The sequence below is a fragment of the Triticum urartu genome, chromosome 6, assembly GCF_003073215.2.
Source record: "Triticum urartu cultivar G1812 chromosome 6, Tu2.1, whole genome shotgun sequence".
NCBI lineage: Eukaryota > Viridiplantae > Streptophyta > Magnoliopsida > Poales > Poaceae > Triticum > Triticum urartu.
Genome location: NC_053027.1, coordinates 68,331,055 through 68,352,210, shown reverse-complemented (window position 1 = coordinate 68,352,210; position 21,156 = coordinate 68,331,055). Strand labels below are relative to the sequence as shown.

The window sequence follows — 21,156 nt, the reverse complement described above, 5'->3', positions numbered from 1 at the left end:
ACATGCGGGCCCAGGCTCTAATTAACTTAAGTTAGTTAGTTAGTCACTGACCAATGGGCCCCACTGGTCAGGTTTGACCTGGACGGCTCCTGTTGACCTGCTGACGTCAGCATGACCCAATGCTGACGCAGTAATACATTTTTTGGATTTATTAATAATCATTAAATTCCAGAAAATATCCAAAACTTTGAAAAATCATAGAAATTAATCTATAGCTCCAAATGAAATAAATTATATATGAAAAATGATCAGAAAAATCCAATCTATCCATCTGTACTATTTTCATGCATGTTTGAGCAAGTTAACATCACTGTTTAGGATGAAACATGATTAGGACAAATTTGATAATAGATTTGGAGTTGGAATTTGGTCTAGCTTTGAATTCCACTTCAACCAAAATGACTTCCTGTTGCATTATCCCAAATCACAGCATATTGTCATGTCATGATCATGCATCATATTGTGCATTGCATTGATTGTGTTTTCTCTCTATTGCCGGTGGTTGTTCCCTCTTAGTAGACGCACTACACCATGACACTGAAAGCAGCGTCAAACAATCTATCGGCATAGGTCACCTAAGGCTACACATTTAGTGTCGGCAAAGAACTTTGGCGACAGAAAGGAGCTTTCGCCTATAGTCCTGCCGGGAAAGGTCTTTACCGACAGATAAATCTATGCCGACAGACAATCCGATGGGGTTGGCAAGGTCTACGACGACAGACATTTCTATACCGACAGACTATTCTACGCCGACAGATAATCTGACAGTGTGCTATGCCGACACATAGTGCGACGTCCATTGGTACGCCAACAGTTTGTTTGCCAGTGTGCTATGCCGACAGTTCATGCAACGTCCAATACTTATGCCGACACTTTTGCTGCCTGGGTTCTACATTTCAGAACAAATACAAATGCACCATATTTTGAGTGAAATTACATTCATAAAATTCAATTCATGTTTAGTACACAATACATACAAACAATTACTCTTCTATTCATCACAACATACCATTCACCAATACATTTATTCAACATTAATTAAAGATTCATTAGTTTTCTTCACTCAAGTTAGCTACATCCATTAAGGAAATACATAGGTCTTACATACAAGACGCAACCTGCTCCAAAATATGAGGGGCAAGCTTCTAAGAGAGCAATTATGAAAGAGACCAATCCTTCAATCACCAAGCCAGCATCAACTTCCTTATATGAAAAAGACCAATCCATCGATCACAAGCCGACATCAACTTCCATATGTAATGAACAAAAGCGATCACTGGAACATCTTAGATCAACTTGTGGACTTCCTACTTTCTGCCATATGTCCCTGCAAAAGAAGTTATATGTTTGAGCAATTATAGAAATGAGAATTTGTTCTAACTTCCGAGTTGCCCTTGACCCAAAGATCTAGACAAGATCTCAAAAATAGAAGATGTATTGCAAACAGTCTGGTTACATAAGATATCCTTATTAGAACATCAACCCAAGTTTGGCTAGCTCCTAGCATACATGGCTTACTATACAAATTATGCACTCGTTGTTAAACAATCATATTTGTTCAAAGGCATCAGGAACAAGATTTTTACTATAACTTCAAAGATTTGTAGGAGAAGACCAGAAAAAATGAAGCACAAGAGCAGGGATGGCTGATGCACAAATATAGTGATTGGAAAAGACTACATCAAGGGGGTGATAAACAGCGACAAAAGAAGAGGGGTGCAATCAAGCACCACCAGAAGCAGAACAATAAATACATTGACAAACAGGTTCAAATTTGAACATATAGTGTGTTTAAGTACATTTGATATGGAATTTTCTCTGTATACTGGATGCTAAATTTTCTCTTATTATTGCACATCCTGTGATGTTGAAGCCATTCTTTACAACATGAATACAATAGAAATTGTATTAACCTAGTGCCAATATTATACGTAGATGTCTATAGGGAAAAGATAATTAAAAATGAGTGCGAGATCCATCTCATTCTCACCTATGTTTCCTGAGGAGTGCCACGCATTCGTCTCGGAACTCTCGGTCGTTGGACAACAAGATCAGACCGGTGATTTGATGTGCGAGGTCAGGAATGTATTCATGAATCTATGATGCAAAAAAGGAGTCAGGTGTAATCCTAATATGTGGATTGAACTAAATATGCTTCCCTGAAAATAACGGTCAAGTATTTTTTTTGTGTCTGATCTTTAAAAGACAGCAGGCTTCAGTTTAGTTACTAGGAATTGCACACTAACGGAGAACTAAACCACTCACCATATTTGAACAAATATGCAAGCAAACATTCAGAGCTTGTGTACTAAATCACACATTTCTGCTAGCTTCCATGATCAAGCCTCATAACTTGATACTGTTTGCATGATAATGGGGGTTGCGCTGCACACATATAAACATAGAAACCAAAAATTCTATGTTCTGCTATAACCCAGATTTAGTATCACCTTATCATGCCATCAATTCTTATCTATTTCCGATAGAAACTAGATATCTAGTAGCCTGGTGCATTGTCTATTTATAGTGACACTACAAACTGAACTGTATGTGTTTAGTTATGAAGCATGAAACCTTCAAGAAAAATACAAAGATCTCCCAAAAGAAAAATAATAGTGTTTAGTTCAAACAGTGGACCCTTTTCCCAATTCTGAACCTGTCTTCCTGACCCAAGCATCAATCAAAACATAGCAGTGTCATCTCATGGAAAAAAGTTGACAAGAATAATACCTGGTATTTCGACATTTCCGATTCCTTGAGAAAAGAGAACTTGATGCATCTCTCCAATTTTTCGTTGCATTTGTTCCGTGAGCTCTAGTAGAGTAGAAACATGTTCATCTTGTCGACGAAATTGAATTTCCATTGCAAGTGTTGTTGGCGGTTCAGCTGCTTCTTCAGGTTGTTCTGAAAAAGTACAGCAAATGAGGTACCTAATTTAGTTCTACAATTAAGTCAGTGCAGTCTATACTTCTCATCAATTGATATGCAGTCACATGCATGGCTGTACTAAAGAAAAACACATGATGTGTATGTGTGACTAACAATTAGTGTCTGCTTGTGCGGTAGGAACTCCAATTTTATGTGTATGTGCTCTGACAAATATTTCATCTCTCTGTGGGTCATAGCCAAGTTCTTCAGCCTGCAACAAATTTATTTTCCCTAGTAATTAGAAAACTAACTAATCGGATGCATCACTTTCAAAGAGAGGTGCTCGAGTTTACCAATTCATGTCTGCTACGAGCCTAACTCTTGATTGTTCATATGCAGGGAGCTCACTTCCACCTCTTGTTCCTTCCATCTTTTCTCCTGCAAATAGCACATATTAGACCATGATGCTTAATAAAAAATAGTGGAAAAATATGCATACTGGGCAAATTATGTGATGAGTTAAATACATGGCAGCAACTTTTATCAAGAAGCAGCAAGTTAAAACTGCACTATCCACCAAGCAACTTCGTGTAAGTAGTATAATTAAGAAACATAGTTATGAAAATATAGATAGGAGAATTGGGCATCCACTACAAATATACATACCAAATAGACAAAACGTAAATAGTAGGGTGCCAAGGAAGAATAAACTGAGACTAGAGAAATGCAATTTTCCATTACCCCTTTTATCCCTACAATTTTGTCATTTTGATTTCTGAAGTTTACGGAGCTCTCCATTTGAGCAGACTAAAACATAAGTTAAAATATGACATGCCACAAACAGACTTGAGCAAGACAGTAAATGGAGGTTATGTTAACAGATTCAGTAGATTTCTTGATTCAATAATCATTAAACTTGTGATCCATGAGACAACAAACAAGTAGAAATAATGAGCACCTAGATAATGAGAAGTCTAATGATTAGGATTTAGGAGTGAAAGAACAAGAAGATATCTAGTACAAGAAAGAAAATTCAGGGACATGAGATACATCGAAGGCACTAATATGGATCACACACAACTGTAAGGCTAACCCTTGGTCCCTGTTTATGCGGCATAAATAGATAAAACAAAAGGATCACAGGCAGATTTACAATCCTACCCAACATACAAGAAATCTGAATCTTTGGTGCTAGTTCATATGTAGAAAATGAAGTGAAACATGTTTTTTCTCTCTCTAGAAAGTAACACATGCTTGCACGTCATCCTTTTTCTGTCGACAGTAACTGAGGTTCTGTGTCAAATTGCAGAATATGGTGAATCAGATCTCTGAAATTTAGGGAGCTCTGCACTTGAGCATCCTCAAACAGCAATGTTAACCCAAAAGGTGTGCCACAACTCTGTTACATTTCTCTTTCTAAATCTGTACGTCTGTACCCTCGAGTAGTTAAAATCTGATCTCTGAAAATTAATATGTATAGAAGTTACTGATAAACATTCACACATGAGCATGGCCACCACTGGATAAATGAAAAGACAAGATGCATGTGGAGACGAGATTAAAGAAGACAGAACAAGAGCAGAGCCTGGAACTTATGGGAACTAACGTCCACCGAGATGCAAATGACAAAACTCCTATGCAGTTTACCTGCAGTGGCCTGGAGTCGGGGCAGGACAAGGGTGTCGATCTGGACAGGGGTCGCTGGTGGAGGAAGAAGAATGGCGGGGCGACTCCAGAACTGCAGTTGCCTCCTCGCCAGCTCCTATGCAGTGGACTAGGCGGCGGCGCCTTGGCTGCAGATGGGGCAGCAGCTCCTCGGCCGTGGATGACGGGGCAGCACGCAGGACTAGAGGACGGCCATGGGTGGGATGCCGTGTTGGGAGAGACGGCGATGCGAGCAAATCTATGGGTAGGTCGGGGGCGGCGGCGGCGATTTAGGTTTAGATTGAATGTGTGCTGCGAGAGAGGTGGGGATGGGGGGACTAGGAGACTTACGGAAATACTTTTGGGCTTTGGCGCGCCGCTTGCCGCTAGATACTTTGGGCTGTGCCGCGCGGCTGAAAATAAGTGGGCCAGGCTAAACTACACCGACACTTTTCCTGTGGCAAAGTTTCGGCGACACTTAATCCAACGGCAGTCAAAACAATTACCGACACACAATACGTCGGTGAACTAGTAAACACTACCGACAGACTGAACATCGAAAATGTTGAGCAACCGTCACGTTCTTTGTGTCGGTGTTGTTCCAAACAGATAATGTGTCAGAAATTCACACCTATACCAACAGATGCATGTCGGTGTTGTGGTGTCGTGGTGTAGTGACGATGTTTCCGACGACGTGATCGATGACACCGATGAAGAGCTATAATATCTTCAGAAGTGCTAGGCAAGCAAAACCCCCCTTGTCCATTCCGATATAATCCCACTCTCTCGCTCCTGCTCTCTTTTACTGCATTAGGACAATAGCGGTTCAATTGTTACATGCTGCGGTAGCTGAACCCCTTTCCTCTGCATGACATGTCATTGGCATAGTAAATAGATGAAACCCACTAGCATGAGTAGGAGTTGTTTGAGCCCTGATGTGCCTACTCATTCATGTTTGTTTGTCATGCCTGCTACTATTTAGAGTTGAGTCAGATCTGATTCATCGGGGATGAATTGGAATGTGGTGAACATGTCCTACTTTTGAGAGCTAAGTGTGTGAACACGATTTGGTAAAGGTAGCGGTGAGAGGCCATGTAGGAGTACATGGTGGGTTGTCTCATTGCAGCCGTCCTTAGAAACTGAGTTCTGTGTTTGTGATCCATGAACAGCTACTACCACGCATTGGAATGCTTAAGTGCCCCTCTCGACTTATTAATCAACCAGATCTCTGTCTAGGAGTTGCAAGTAGTTTCTGGTGTTTGTAGGTAGTGTTAGTAGTCTACCAAGTGGCACCCGGTACAGGTGGGCTTGGGACAGACTAGGCACAGTGGCCCGGTGTACCAAGTGGAACCCGGATGGTGGGCTTGGGAACCCTGTACACATCGTTTGGGGCCGTGAGCGACACCCCGGCCGGATCTCCTTGCGGATGGAACCCGAATAGGCGATAAACCTGGACTAGAGACTTGTTGGTTAGTCAGGTCGTGGCCGACTCCCTCGCAAGGCTTCCGCTTGAAGGTTGCCGAGATACACGACGTGTACATGGTGGTAAGTGGCGAGAGCGTGTGTGAAGAAGTACACCCCTGCAGTGTTATCATTATCTATTCGAATAACCGGATTCCTCGGATATGGAAACTTGGACCCCTTGCATAGTTCATAGAGAAGTGAAAGTGGATACTCTAAAATGCGCAAGATAAGCGTGAGTGCTATGGATGGCGTTCTCGTAGGGAGACGAGAGCGGATCCATAGTGGTGTATTGATATGGTGAATATGTGGACTCGTGTGCGCCACCTCGAAGAGTTACTTGCAGTCGTAGTTCAGGTTAGCCACTGAGTCAAAGCTGGCTTGCTGCAGTTAAACTCCAGCACCCCTTTGTTGATACTGATGCATATGTAGATAGTTCTGATGTAAGTCTTGTTGGGTACATTTGTACTCACATTTGCTTATTCTATGTTTTGCAGAGAGACGTCAGTCTCGCTAGTAGTTCCATGTGGACTTCGATGTTTAGCTTGTTACCTCAGCTACGATCTTGTACCTTGGGAGGGTCTTGTAGATAGTCAGGCTTCTGAGCCTTATTCATTTGTAGTTGTCTGTACTCAGACAAGTTAAGCTTCCGCATGTGTTTGTTGCTTGTATGCTCTGTATGTTGGGTCATGAGACCCATGTTTGTAATACTTGGCTCCTCGGAGCCTAATGAATAATTACTCTGAGTCGTAGAGTTTTGTTGTGATGCCATGTTGTATTGCACATATTGAGCATATTGTGTGTATGATTGAAATGCTTGGTATGTGTGGCCTCTCTTATGGGGAAATGTAGTCTTGTGCTTCCATAAGCCATAGTAGTCTGCTACAGCCTGGTTCACCGGAGTCCTGCTAGCCCAGCACTACTGCTCCGGAACACTTGACTGGCCGGCATGTGATTCACTTCGTTCCTGTGTCTGTCCCTTTGGGGAAATGTCACGCGGTGACATCCGGAGTCCTGCCTAGCCTACTACAGCCCGGTTCACCGGAGTCCTGTTAGCCCAGTGCTACAGCCCGGATTCGCACGCTGCTGACCGACATGCTTGATGTTGATTCATGTATGCCTGTCCCCGTAAGTTAGTGCCACTTTGGGTTCACGACTAGTCATGTGAGCCCGGGTTCTCTGTCATATGGATGCTAGCGACACTATCATATACGTGAGCCAAAAGGCGCAAACGGTCCCGGGCCATGGTAAGGTGACACCCGTGGGAATACCGTGCGTGAGGCCGCAAAGTGATATGAGGTGTTACCGGCTAGATCGATGTGACTTGGAATCGGGGTCCTGACATACTAGTATTTCTTACATTTCATCTTTTACTTGGTATAGTACTACCACTTGTTTCTTCACATTATATACGTACAATATATATGGCCAACATCATATAGCCAGCAGTTTGGTTGTCAAAGAATTTCAGGGTGCTTAGTTTTGTCAAAGAATTCCGGGATGCTTAGAGGGTGCTTGGATCCAAGGGACTTATTTTAGTCTTACTAAAAATAGTCTCTTTAAGAGGCTAAAGTTCCAAGCACCCCTGACTAAAGAGGGGCTAAAACTAGTCTTGAGACTAAAATTTTCTAGTCAGGGGTACCCCTACTAAAATGTGGATTAGTCCTCTCTCTACTCATTTAACTCCTCTCCTTTAACACATGCGAGTTCTGGATTGGAGGGTTTGGAGGATAATAAATGCTCATTAACTTGATTTTAGCCTTTTTAGTATTTGGATCTAAGCATGGGTGATGCTAGCATGTTTTAGTCCCACTACTTTTAGTCATGGGACTAAAACGTATCCAAGCACCCTCTTAGTTTTATTTGAGGGGTGGGTTGTGCTGGACACCATTATTGCGACTAGCCTTTTTAATAGTACTATATGCATAATTTGGCGACGAGGGCTCTCTATATGTACCACCTTTTTTAATTTCAAGTTTTGCTCCATGGCGCAATCCATCGATACTACTGCTGTACAAAAGTATACATTTTTTAAGGGCTAGAGGGCGTGGCAGTCTAGCTTGGTCGGTTTCACAAGAGGCGAGGGTCTTTGTGATTTGACGGCTCATTACTGCTGGAAGGCGGGGCCTTGTGATTTGACTGCTCGTATAAATGCGCCGATGACCTGATCAAGGAGGAGCAAAGAACCGTGCGGTATACTCAAGTTTTCCACTGGAGTAGTACTACGACGGAGGAGCACGAAACACGGCAGCCCAGTGCCATATGGCGATAAAAAATGATCTAATTTGCTAGTCATCTCATTGTTAGCATTATTCTATTCATTCCCTCAAAAAAACCATTGTTCTATTCATGCCTCGTAGAGAACGTGACACGTGCGACGAAACACCCGAAGCAAAAGATGAAACATAGGAGCAAAAGAAGAAGGGAGATTATCACCCCAAATGATCTAATTCGCCGCGGAGTCGTAACTGCTTCTTCATCTCCTCCACGACCTCCATCTCCTTGTGCGTCTCCTCCGCCATCTTCTACATTCTTTCCATGACACGGATTTCTCGATGCGAGCCTTCATCATCTGTTCCACGGCTGCATTATGTACCTTGACAGCAGCCGGGTGCTCGATGCGGAGCTTCGCCAACTCCTCCTTCTGTTCCATGACGAGGGCCTGCAGCATCTTCATCGAGGAACTACTATTCTCATGCAGCTTCTTCCAGCCGGCGTTCTTCTCCTTCAACAGGTCGATCTCGTGGCAGAGCTTCGCCTTGTCCTCCTGAAGTCGCAGGATTTCGCCGGTCGCCTTCTTCTCCGAGGCAATGCTCTTCTTCAGCAGCATCACCAAGCCGGCGGTCAACTCCCCCTTCTGATTGAGCTCAGCGGGCATGTCGTCGAGGCTCTCCTTCATCAACTCCATCAAGCCTTGGATGAACTCCTTCTGCTTATTGAGGTGCTTATTGAGCTGATCGGGCATGCCGTCGAGAGATAACGACTCCAGCTCCGCCGGCTCGGCATGTTCGCCTCCGCGACTAGGGCGCTCCTGGGAGCCATCGCCTGCCCGTGAGAGATCTTTCGAGGTCTCTGCGTGGCGGCGAGCCCTCTCTTTTTTTCCGCAGCCTTGGTTGCCACTCCCTTGTCACGAGTAGTTCTTGTCCTAGAGCTCTGCTCATCGGCCATGGCAACAACGGACGAAGAAGAAGCACATATGAGGAGGAAAGGTAGAGTCATTTTCGGCTAGGTAGTTCCCCTTTTTATAACCTAAGTACTAGCACTAGTACTAATACCTGCATAGTGGGAACACGTTCAGGTTTGGTACGTACTAGTAGGTGTGAGCAGGCTTTCGAATGTGATGGGAATAAGGTAAAGATTAATTGATGGTTTTGATTTCGAGGCCCGAAATGACTCCCGATGAGTTTAGCGGAACATAAATTTCAAGTACTACACTGCTCAAATGCGTAGATATTATATTACTGTCAAAAATTGGTACAAAATATGAAGGAGACCAATGGAAGTACTACTAGCAACCAACGATTTAACTACTCGCATGCGCGCAGTGGAGTAATAATGTCTTTCTTCCGCCCTCACGTCCACTCAATTTCCATGCGTTGTATTAATTGACCATCAATGAAGTGAACGACTTTACACGCGTCAAATTATCACATGGGGTGGATCTTGGTACAAAATTGCGTTCGCCCGTGTACCCGCGTGTGCGTGCGAGGGAATGAGTGCGTGCGTGGCATGCGTGCACATCTTCGCTTCGTGCATGTGCCGCCAGTATGGCTCAGGGAGGACAAGTACATTCTTCTGGAACCAGCAGCATGTCACTGTGATCAATCCACGCAAGGAGGTCGTGACAACGCCTCCACATGTGCCACGTGGCTTCATGAACTGTAAGAGAGACACCGTGTAGCGTGCCATTGGTATTCTAATTTACGTGTTTTGCACATACTCGAAGTACTAGTAAGGTACGCGTGCATTGCAAGCATCACATTTTGCAACCAAATTATGAATAAATACCACACTATAGCATGTAAGCTCTGAGTCATATATGCCTGATGTGGCCCTTCGTTTATTCTTATAGTTCATCTCATTCAAAATCAATTAGTTTTTATAAAAAAAGCTAAGAACGCGGGAATAGGAAAAACATGGGATTATAGTGGAATATCGTCTTGAGTCCTATAGGATTGTACGAGTGTTTGATTGTGCATAGAAAAAACGCAGAATTCTTTCAAAGAGGGTTGAGTGGATGGGATGTTTCCTATGAAATCTAGTGCAAATGAATCATATGGAAAAATTCCTATGGTTTACAATCCTACGAATCAAACAACCAAGATAGGAAAAATTCCTAATGATTAGAATCCTCCAAAATTCCTTTGAGAATCCTTTGAATCAAAGAAGCCCTTAATCTATTTTATGATTCATGGATTGTGCGTTGTCAAGCATAAAGTAAAAACAAATAATGGCAATTCAACTAGAAAAAAAGTTTGGGCAGTTATGATACGGAAGATTCTAGAACAAAAGAGAACCACTTTTGTTTTGAGGTTTGTGCATTATGCTTAAGTTCAACCATGGAGTCTGCTAGATTGTACATGTGGCAAAATCCGGTGGGGGGCTAGAAGATGGTGCGAGGGGCCGAGTGGAGGGAGACTATGAAGGAATGCACAAGTGCGAGATCGGTATTTAGAGAGAGGGGGCGAACACGTGCGCTGTTGCGCGCAGTGGTGGAGCCATGAAAAATAAATGAGCTAGGGGGCCAAGCATTGCTAATCCTTTACGAGGAGGGTCAATTCATGAACTTAAACCATTTTTAGCAGCAATTGTCTAATGATCACATTCTTATTAGCCTCGATATACAGTGATGTTAGGGGGGGAGGGGGGCAGGGCCCTTACTGCCCCTGTCTTCGCCATTGTGCACGCGTTTGAGAGATGAAGCGGAAGGCATGGATGATGAGAGGGGGACATTAGATATATAATTAATGTGGGTGTATTAGCTATATATGTTAATCCTATATAGAGAGGTATAGATTGATCGATGTGGACGTGGGAAAGAGGGTGAGACCTCACTGGATATATCGATTGATCGGTTTGTGTGGAAAACTATGAAAGACCTAACACTAGTAGAAAAAGGGCCTTTAGTCCCTGTTCATAAGGGCCTTTAGTCCCAGTTTTGGAACCGGGACTAAATGGTCGTTACTAAAGCCTCCCCCTTTAGTCCTGGTTCTTATACGAACCGGGACTAAAGGCCCTCCACGTGGCCGTTGCCTGGAGGTCCACCTTTAGTCCCGGTTGGTAACACCAACCGGTACTAAAGGAAATTTTATGATTTTTTTGAATTTTTTTTTTGATTTTCAAATTTCCGAATTATTTTAACCTCTAATCTCTAATCACCCCTCATCACTGCTCAATTTAACCTCTAATCTCTAATCACCCCTCATCATTCCAAATCATCTGACTTCCCGGACGGTCACCCGTCCTCTCACCGGTACTAAAGGAAATTTTATGATTTTTTTTGAATTTTTTTTGAATTTTTTTTGATTTTCAAATTTCTGAATTATTTTAACCTCTAATCTCTAATCACCCCTCATCACTTCTCAATTTAACCTCTAATCTCTAATCACCCCTCATCATTCCAAATCATCTAACTTCCCGGACGGTCACCCATCCTCTCACTACTCCAACCTGAGCACGCTTAACTTCCGGGTCCTATTATCCATCATTTCCAAGTCTGCACTTGTTGTTTTCCTGACAATAGTAAGATGTCAATCCTATTAAACCTCAGGAATTTAGCTTGAGCATGAAGTCACACATTTCACTGTTTGAGTTTGAAAGTATTGTTCTAAAAAGCAATATTTATTTAGTAACACTAATATTTCTTGAATAAGTAGTTTGACCACAGTTTGACCATAATTTGACCAATGTTTGACCAGATTTGACCAAAATTCAAAAAACTGAAATAATTATTTAGTAACACTAATATTTCTTGAATAAGTAGTTTGACCAAAGTTTGACCATAGTTTGACCAAAATTCAAAAAAACTGAAATAATTATTTAGTAACACTAATATTCTTGAATAATTATTTAGTAACACTAACACTTTTTGAATAAGTAGTTTGACCATAGTTTGACCAGATTTAACAAAAATTCAAAAAAAACCTGAAATTTGAGCGTAACTTTTTTTCGTTTTAGAATTTGAGGATTCTAGAATTTTGCAAACAAGCCGTAGGCGATCAAAATCGGATGCGTATTTTCGTGCTGAACATTTTGATATATTATACGTTTTTTTCTGACATCATATGCAAAAGTTATAGCCGTTTTACATTTTCCCTGCACTTTTTGCAAAACATGTCCAAATTTAAGTTTTTAAATTTTCCTAACTAGTAGATGTGGTAACATAACTACATCTCGAAGGATTTTAACTTTTGAAGTTTTTATCATTTTCTTTTGCTTTTTACAAAACTGAAAAGGCGATACACGGGGGTGGGGGGGGTAGGATTTGAAAATTGCACCATTATTACCGGTTCGTGGCACGAACCGGTACTAAAGGTCTCAACCCCATTAGTACCGGTTCGTGCCACGAACCAGTACTAATGGGCATCGCACCCTTTAGTACCGGTTCGTGGCACCAACCGGGACTAAAGGTCCCATTTGAACCGGGAGTAATGCCTGCACGGTGCCCTCGCCGCTCGAACCGGGACTAATGCTCACATTAGTCCCGGTTCGTAACACAACTGGGATTAATGCTCTTTTCTGGCCGAATGAAAGCCCTGTTTTCTACTAGTGTAGCTATATACACACATACATAGAGGAACATCGATCGTTGCGCATGCACGCGTGAGAGATAAAGAATGCCCGATATGATGGAGAGGAGGATGTGTGTGGGTGTGTGCCTTCATGGGAGACCGACCTGAAGAAAATGATTGCATGCGTGTGATGGATAATGCCGACTAGTAGTATGTGTGCATGCATGCACGAGAGAAAGTTAGTGGTACAATTATAAACAGAAGACTACTGTGTGGGTGTAAAAGAATAGGTGAGGTCATAATCAATGTAAAGTTGAATTCAAATATTTGAATAAGAGATCCTGATGTTTGAAACCCATGCATGCATGAATATAACGGAGATCTGCGCGGTGTGGTTTGGAAACGAGCATGTTGTAACGTATACACATTGAACAAGGTCATACTGATTTGAATTTGACATACCGATGGCAGACATCATTTAGCCACGTCGCATCCGTGCATGGACACACTATTCTAATTGGAGATGATGGGCGGCTTTCGCATCACATATCTATATCTATACCCCTATATATATATATTATTTTTTATATTTTTTATATTGTGTGTGGGTAACTTTAACTTTGAAAGATGGTCATTGGATGAGGCGAATCCGATGGTCCAAAGATGGCAAATTTGAGCACTACTGGCCATTGGATATCATCTAGATTCCACCAGGTTTCGCCACATGTATAATCTAGAAGACTCCATGGTTGAACTTAAGCATAATGCACAAACATCAAAACACAAGCACTTCTTATTTGTTCTAGAATCTTCCATATCAGAATTGCCCAAATGTTTTTCTACATGATTTGCCATTATTTGTTTTTACTGTATGTCTTACAACACACAATTCCATGAATCTTAAAATAGATTAGCTTTCTTATAAAAACTAGATGATTTTGAATGAAATGAACTGTAAGAATTAAACGAACATCTACATCATGCATATATGACTCAAAGCTTGCATGCTATAATGTGGTATTTATTCATAATTTGGTTGCCAAATCTCATGCGTGCAATGCAAGTGTACCTTACTCTAGTCTAAATGGTGTTTGTGTGTGTGTTGTGCGTGTTGAGGTGCAAACTGTCTTTTTTTGGGTACACGTTAAGCTTGTTCTTCCGAAATTTCAAGCCGCGCCTTGTTATGCTGAAAATTCAAGCTAACGTCTCTGTCTATCGTGCTGTGAAACTCCCGCCTCTTCAACCCGCGCCTTGTTAGCCCGAAATATTTAAGATATATCTTTGTCTCGTTGTTCTCCGACAAATCCCTCCATCTCAACCCGCGCCTTGCTATTCCGAAATTACAAAACGCGAAAACTCCCACCTCCTGTGAAATCCCGACACGTGAAATGCCCGTGGTACCCCTGAACCGAAAGAACCTCCTCAAATCGGTGGGGGTACTTTCGTAACTTACCCCACATTTTGGACAAGCGCGTCTCTAAGCCATGGTTCCCCACTACCATCCCATCCGCCCACCCATTCATACATCGAGGCCGCGAAAACCCGCGAGAAACCCCACACCCTGCTCCGTCCGCCATCCAGCCGGAGCCTCTTCCCCGATTGGTCTTCTCTTGCTATTGCTCTTGCTCTTGGTCCCCTGCCTGGTCTGCTCTTGCTATTGCTCTTGCTCGCACTGCTGCTCTCGCTCTTGCTCTTGCTTGCGATGCTGCTCCGATTTAGCTACACTTCAGTCGACTGAATCGACTTTTGGGTCATTCGATTTTCAGGGGGGGGGGCTCGCCGGGGTGAAGGAATAACCAGTCGCAGCGGGGAGGAGGGCTCGCCAGAGAGGTACCCCACTATCTATCTTAGGGTTCAGGATGGGGGCGGTGGTCGCCGGCGGTGGCAAGGCGTTGGCGGGGCGGTGGCTTGGGGATCTCCAGAGAAAAAGCTCGGCACGGGAGGGCCTAGAGGGATGGCCGGGGTGGCTGCAGACCGGCGGTGGGGAGTGTTTTCGGGGCGGGCGGGGTGGCGCACCGCCGGCCGCGGGCGGCGGGGGGCTGCTGTTTGGCCGGTGGTGGCTGGCGGATCAGGGGGTGGAGGTTGAAGATGAACCGCAGGCCGTTGATTTCGTATCCAACGGCTGCAAAATTGACTGACCAGAGATGAAAAAGTCAGTCGACCGACGTGTAGCCTCACCTTGCTAGTGCGTTCAGTTTCGACAGCAAAATTCAGTTTCGACAGTTAAGTTCAGAGATGAGCGGCTGATGTATTTTACATCTAGCACTTTGTGGTTATGTATTTTACGTCATGTATTGGAGATGCTATTAGAATTGCACTCAGGTTAACGTTGTTCGTTGTCTCTCTTGTCGTGCTTTAGCCTCGGCGTCGTACAACTCACCGGAGCTGCTCCAACGACGAAACCCTCCATCACAGCGGAGCAGTACCTCGGGCTCCATCTCCAGACGCCTAACATCTTCTTCCCCTCCTCCGACAGCCAAGTCAGTCGGAGCATCCTCACGAGCCAACCCAATCATGCTGAGATCGACATGGCTTCACCAAAGAGGTTGTACACTTGTTGCATCTCTTTTTTACTCTACATGTTATATATATATTGTCCACTGAGCACTCATAGTAACGGGAAATACGATTATTTTATCCTACTATATGACACGCAGTGAGGTACCAGGCAACTTAGCTATCCGTGATGGACTCTCTTGAACGCCATCATTATTTATCTTTGCGTGTTTGAGCTGTGCATTTGTCGATCGGCCTATGAGTTGAGCTAGTATGGGAGTGGCCTAGGTCCAAAGTAATAGAAGTAGCACAAATTTTTTTTAGTGTAGGATTTTCCTTGCTCAAGCCTGCCTACTAGAATCGCCAGTGCTTGAAAGGAAAAGTGAATGAAAAACATCGGAATTGGAAAGTTTCCTATGGTACTACTTTTCATGAATTTGGTGCAAAGGAATGGAGCAAAGGAAAACTATAGGATTTGTTCCTTTAGTGTCTCCTTGAAAGAAAAACCGTAGGAATTCTAATTTCCACTTCTCCTCCTTTTCATATTCCTATTCATCAAGCACAAGACTAAGAGATAGTAGCATAATAGCATTATAACCGTACATTTTCTTGTGGTTTGACTTAATCTCACCATGCTTTTTTGCATCCTGTGATCTTCCAATTGTTGTGAATCAAACACCCAGATTGGTAGAAATCCCGTGTTTTTAAATTCTCTATTTTGCACGTGCATTCCTATCCTATTCCTATCTATTTCCTATCCCTGCATTGTTAGAATCCTCAAATTCAAACAAGCCCTTACTCAATTACAGATATATGTCAAAGAAAACCTTGTGTGGTTTGTCCTACTCCTGCGGCACTGTGTTCCACCCCAGCTCAGCTGCTCCAACGACGGAAGGGTTCACCACAGCAGGGATCCGCTCTCCAGACTGTCTTTCGCCGCCTCAAATCTTCTTTCCCGCCGCCGGTAGCCACGACAACTGCATTACCATCATCGAGCAGATGACCTTGAGGACTACACGGGTCCGCAAGAGAGGTCGCACTCTTCCATGTCTGCTTATGTTATGCGTCGCTTAATATGATGACATGCTACATTATCATCGTGTTCACCTATTAGACTTCGAGTCAGGTCCAAACTAATGCTGAAACTTGAGTTTTTAAATGGTTGTGGGGTACATATTGGGGTAGCAATCAGTACTATCTGTCTACTATCTGGTTAATCTCCGGTGTCTACTATGAGTTTCATGTTGGGTGCAAACAAACATTAAGGGAGCCATTATCTGTATTTTTTAACTAAAGCTATTATCTGCCTGCTATCATTGGTTTTGGGTCTATCCACAGTTTGCTACCATCACTCTGGATTTGTGCATGCACTCCTTACATAATCTCACTATGTTTTATTCCTATGCATGCCAGTTATTGTACATAATGGAACTGATCATGTAGAGCAAAAGAGACGAGCCTTGCATGGCAATAAAATTTCATGCAGATGTCGTTCCATGGTGGGCGCAAAGGCATCCCCCCTCCACCCATTTCGGATCGTAATCAAGAGGAAGATAATTGTTTTGAGGGGGATTCAGAAGGAGAAGACCACTCCTATTTACCCCATGAGGTCTTCGCTCTAAGTTGGCATGCTGATGTTGGTAATATCATGCATATGGTTCCTTGCATTGCTTACTATATACATTAAAGATGTCATCTGCTTAGTTTAGACATGCTTTGCGTCAATGCCATCTGTTTAGTTTCTTTATCGTATATGTGAATCATGCAATGCCATCTTGTCTAGCCAGGCATCATATATGTGAATTTTGCAATGCCACCCTGGTTAGCCAGTCATCTTATATGTGAATTATATCATGCCATAATTTTTTTTATTACGTGTTAAATTTGTCAACAATTTTAGTACATTCAAGTACTCTTCCTGTGCATCAGCCATTCGGCACAGTCATGGAAAAATCTGGAGTGGAAATAAGGTCTTCAGAGCAGACAATGCTATCTGACGAAGCGCATGTCTTGCTGGTTACCAATAGCTCCTTAGAGGAGGATTCAGAGATAGATGACCAGTCATATTCCCCCCCCCCCCGAGGTGCATGCCCTAACTTGGCAGGGTTATGTTGCTCATATCGTGTGAATGGTATCTTGCATTTCTATGTCATTTGCTTAGTTTAGACATGCTTTGTGTGAATGCCACCTATTTAGTGTCTAATTACCATATGTGTGAATTATGCAATGCCATCTTGTTGCAAGACATTATATATGTGAATTATGCAATGGTATCTTGTTGCAAGGCACTATGTATGTGAATTATGCAATGCCATGCTGTTTAGGCAACCGTCATATATGTGAATTATATCATGCCGTCCTTTTTTTGTATTTCTCATTTCTCTTGTCGACAATGTTTGTATATTCAACTGCTCTTCTTGTGCATCAGCCATTTGAATTGGTGATGGAGAAATCTAGAGTGAAAACAAGGTCTTCAGAGCAGACAATGCTACCTGCTGAAGCAGATATCTTGCTGTTTACAGATAGCCCTTCAGAGGAGGATTCAGAGGCAGATGACCAATCCTATTATCCCACTGAGGTGTATGCTCAAACTTGGCAGGGTTATATGTATTACAATGCTTAGTTTTTACATCATATACACAATATTGAATGCCATCTCCTTAGTTGACACATCATATATGCGATTACCCTCTGCTCACTTCCTTAGTATATAAATCATATATTTGAATTATGTCATGCCATGATGTTTACATAGACAACATGTATCTGAATTATGGCATGCCAACCCATTTTCTAAAGACATAATATAGTTATATCATCTCATCCTGTTTACATAGTCATCATACTTTAAATTATGTCATCCTATCCGTGAATTATATCATGCCATCATGTTTCCATCGACGACATGTTTGTGATTTATGGCATGCCAACCACTTTAATAGACACATCGTATAGTTATATCATGTCATCTTGTTTACATAGTCATCATATTTTGAAGTATGTCATTCTATCCTGTTTAGTTAGACATCATACATGTGAAATTGTGTCATGCTATCCTGTTTAATTAGCCATCATATATGTGAAATTGTGTCCTGCTATTCTGTTTGCTTAGACAACATAAATGTGAATTATTTCATGCCCTGTTTTCTTCCCTACTATCCATTGCACATGTCTATCTTACAATGTCTGTACATTCAATTACTTTTCTTGTTTATCAGCCATTTCAATTGGAGGGAGTGATGGCAGTATCTGTCGGAGTAAAAACACGGTCTTCAGAAAAGATCGTGCTACATGTCGATGCAGATAGAACCACGGTTGTACTTGCCCAAGAACCTGCCCCACCACACATAACCCACACTCATGCAGATTGTACCCCTACCCAGTTGGACAGAGAACCAACTACACCCCTTCTAACCCCAACCCCAGCAGATAGACACCCAGTTCCCGTTGACACAGCACCGTCTCCACCACAGAGCACCCAAACACGAGCAGTTAGCAAGGCAACTGCAGTGCCCAAATCATGAGGACCACCACTCCGAACCCGAAGTCAACGCTTAAAGCAGAAGAAGAATTGTTCTCAGGCCAGGTTCCGTAGCTATGGTTCATACTACTTTTCTCTTGCATCACTGTATTTACTGATACCAACTAATTTCAAATTTGAAGGATGCAATTGAAACTCCAATGGCGCAACAGGTATGTTTTAAACCTGTTTCTTCAACATGTTTGGCTATTTGCTATTGTAACTTGCTCTATGTTGATTTCAGTTTCAATTGAATAAACAGTTATGTTCTCATGCCATGCACATTACAAGTGTTGTTATTGTTGTGTAGTTTCCCACACTTATATTCTGTCTATGTTGCTTTGTCTTAAATAGATATGATTCGAAATGTATCTATCTTGATTTGGCAACATAAACTAGAATGATATAGATCATACAGTGACCATACTACATAGATATATGTTTGTTTCATGCTGTTATCCTGTCCACCTTACTACTGAACTGGTTTACCAAAATGAGTTTCATATACTACATTGTAAACCTGAGATGTGTTTGTTTGTTTCTCTTTTAGAACGCGGATAAAATATTGGAGAGGAGTACCATGGTATGCAATGGTAAAGGAAGTAATGCAGATAAGGTTCAAGATAGTGAGACATCCCTGTTGGTCTCCAAGAAAGCTGATAAAAACTATATTGAACACACTGCTGGCACCAGCTTGATGTAGTGTTCGAGTTACTGGCTACCACTGCTGGCACAAGCTCTTCGAACTCGTTGCCTGAATCAGTTCGACTTCTTGAGTCTCAACTTCAAGTTGAGAGACATCGATCAGATGTTATGCGACAGGAATCTGAAGGACTGAGGAAGTCCCTGCAGAATTCAGATGCATACTTTCTAGTGCAACAGCAAGCGCTGGAGGACTTAAGCGCCAAACAAGAGAAAGCTAATAAGCTTGCTAAGCATCTTGCCAACATTATGGGTTCCCTATATGCTGCTACGGCGTTCTGGACTTGTGCTACTGCGACATTCAACATTCTGGAGTTCTTTTGCTACGGCGTTTATATGCTGCTGTGTTCCCTATATTTGCACTGGTGGCGAACTTTGATGCCCAGTGGATGTAATATGTGTAATAGCCATGATAGCCTAGTGTAAGTTGCTTGCTTATTTATTTCCTTGTTGTCTTGTTTATTTGTTTGCTTGTAGTCAGTGCAGTTCTTTTTCTGCGGTTTGCTAGTGGCTGCAATAACCTATTTTTTAAAACTAGGCCACAATAACCATGGGGCTAATATTTACTCTAGTGACACTGGGCCTCCTACGGGCCGTAGAAACAGTGGGCCTTCTACAGGCCGTATAAACAGTGGGCCTTCTACGGGCCGTAGAAACAGTGGGCCTTCTACGGGCCGTAGAAATAATGGGCCTTCTACGGGCCGTATCATCAATGGGCCTTATACGGGCCGTATGATCGATTGGCCAAACGTGGGCCAAATAGAGCGCATTCTGGCCGTAAACGGGCTAGAGTTGGAATCGTCTGTTCATGGGCCAACCATAATAGGCCATCGTTAATAGGCCGTATTTGATGACGCTATGAAAACGGCCCAACGCATTAACGGATCACAAACGGGCCGACTATAACCACGGGCTGAATTTGGCCCACAAGCAGAAAATGACAGTAACAGGCCGTAAGTAAAAGAATGCTAGAAAATAGCCCAAGAATAAATGGGCTCTGAGAAGGCCAAAAGTTAACATGCGCCGGAAACGGCCCAACGGAATAACGGGTCGTTAATGGGTATAAAGTGATACACTGTTCTTTACGGGCCAGTTTCACCACGGGCCGTTAATGGGTGTAAAGTGATACACTATTCATTACGGGCCAGTTTCACCACGGGCCGTTAATAGGCCAAGAGTTACATAGGGCCTCATATGGGCCTAAGGGCGTCATGGGCCATACATGGGCCAGAAGTGAAAACAGGCTGGAATCAATTTGGACGGCCCAGATGACGCTACTGGGCCTAACTCGAATAGGGCATAACGGGCCTTGGGTTAGCGGGCTGCAAATGGGCTATATGCGAACATGCGGTTAACAGGCTTTCCATGGGCCGGCCTGCCACCTTTTGACCAAGTCAAATGGGCTGTCCTTTTCACAGGAATGGGCCTCTGTTGGGTCATGCCACGTGTCGACGTATCATAGGCGCCTTCTGTCAAATGAGTGGATGACACATGTCCTAGCGATGAGCCGACACGTGTTTCCTCCAGCCAATGATGATTTTACACATGGAAAATCCCCATTGGTCGGGGCTATTAATGGGTTATCAGATCCAAAACCCGACCCTATAGCTTAACGGTGTTCCGTTACGGTGGATGCCACGTGTCGGTCACCCTTGACGAAAGCACTTCTGCGACGCGCGATTTATCGTCATGGAAGTGGACACTTCCATGAAGATAATTTTGGTAATGTCATGG

The 21,156-nt window shown here is 43.0% G+C and overlaps 1 long non-coding RNA gene across 1 annotated transcript; it reads right to left on the bottom strand.

Annotated features, from left to right (window-relative positions):
• Window positions 1-921: 921 nt before the first annotated feature.
• Window positions 922-4,858, bottom strand: LOC125516875. The gene is made up of 6 exons (XR_007287401.1): window positions 4,516-4,858; window positions 3,222-3,306; window positions 3,043-3,139; window positions 2,731-2,904; window positions 1,991-2,097; window positions 922-1,327 (listed from the first exon to the last, which is right to left on the bottom strand). It is a non-coding gene; the product is annotated as an uncharacterized LOC125516875 (long non-coding RNA).
• Window positions 4,859-21,156: the final 16,298 nt, after the last annotated feature.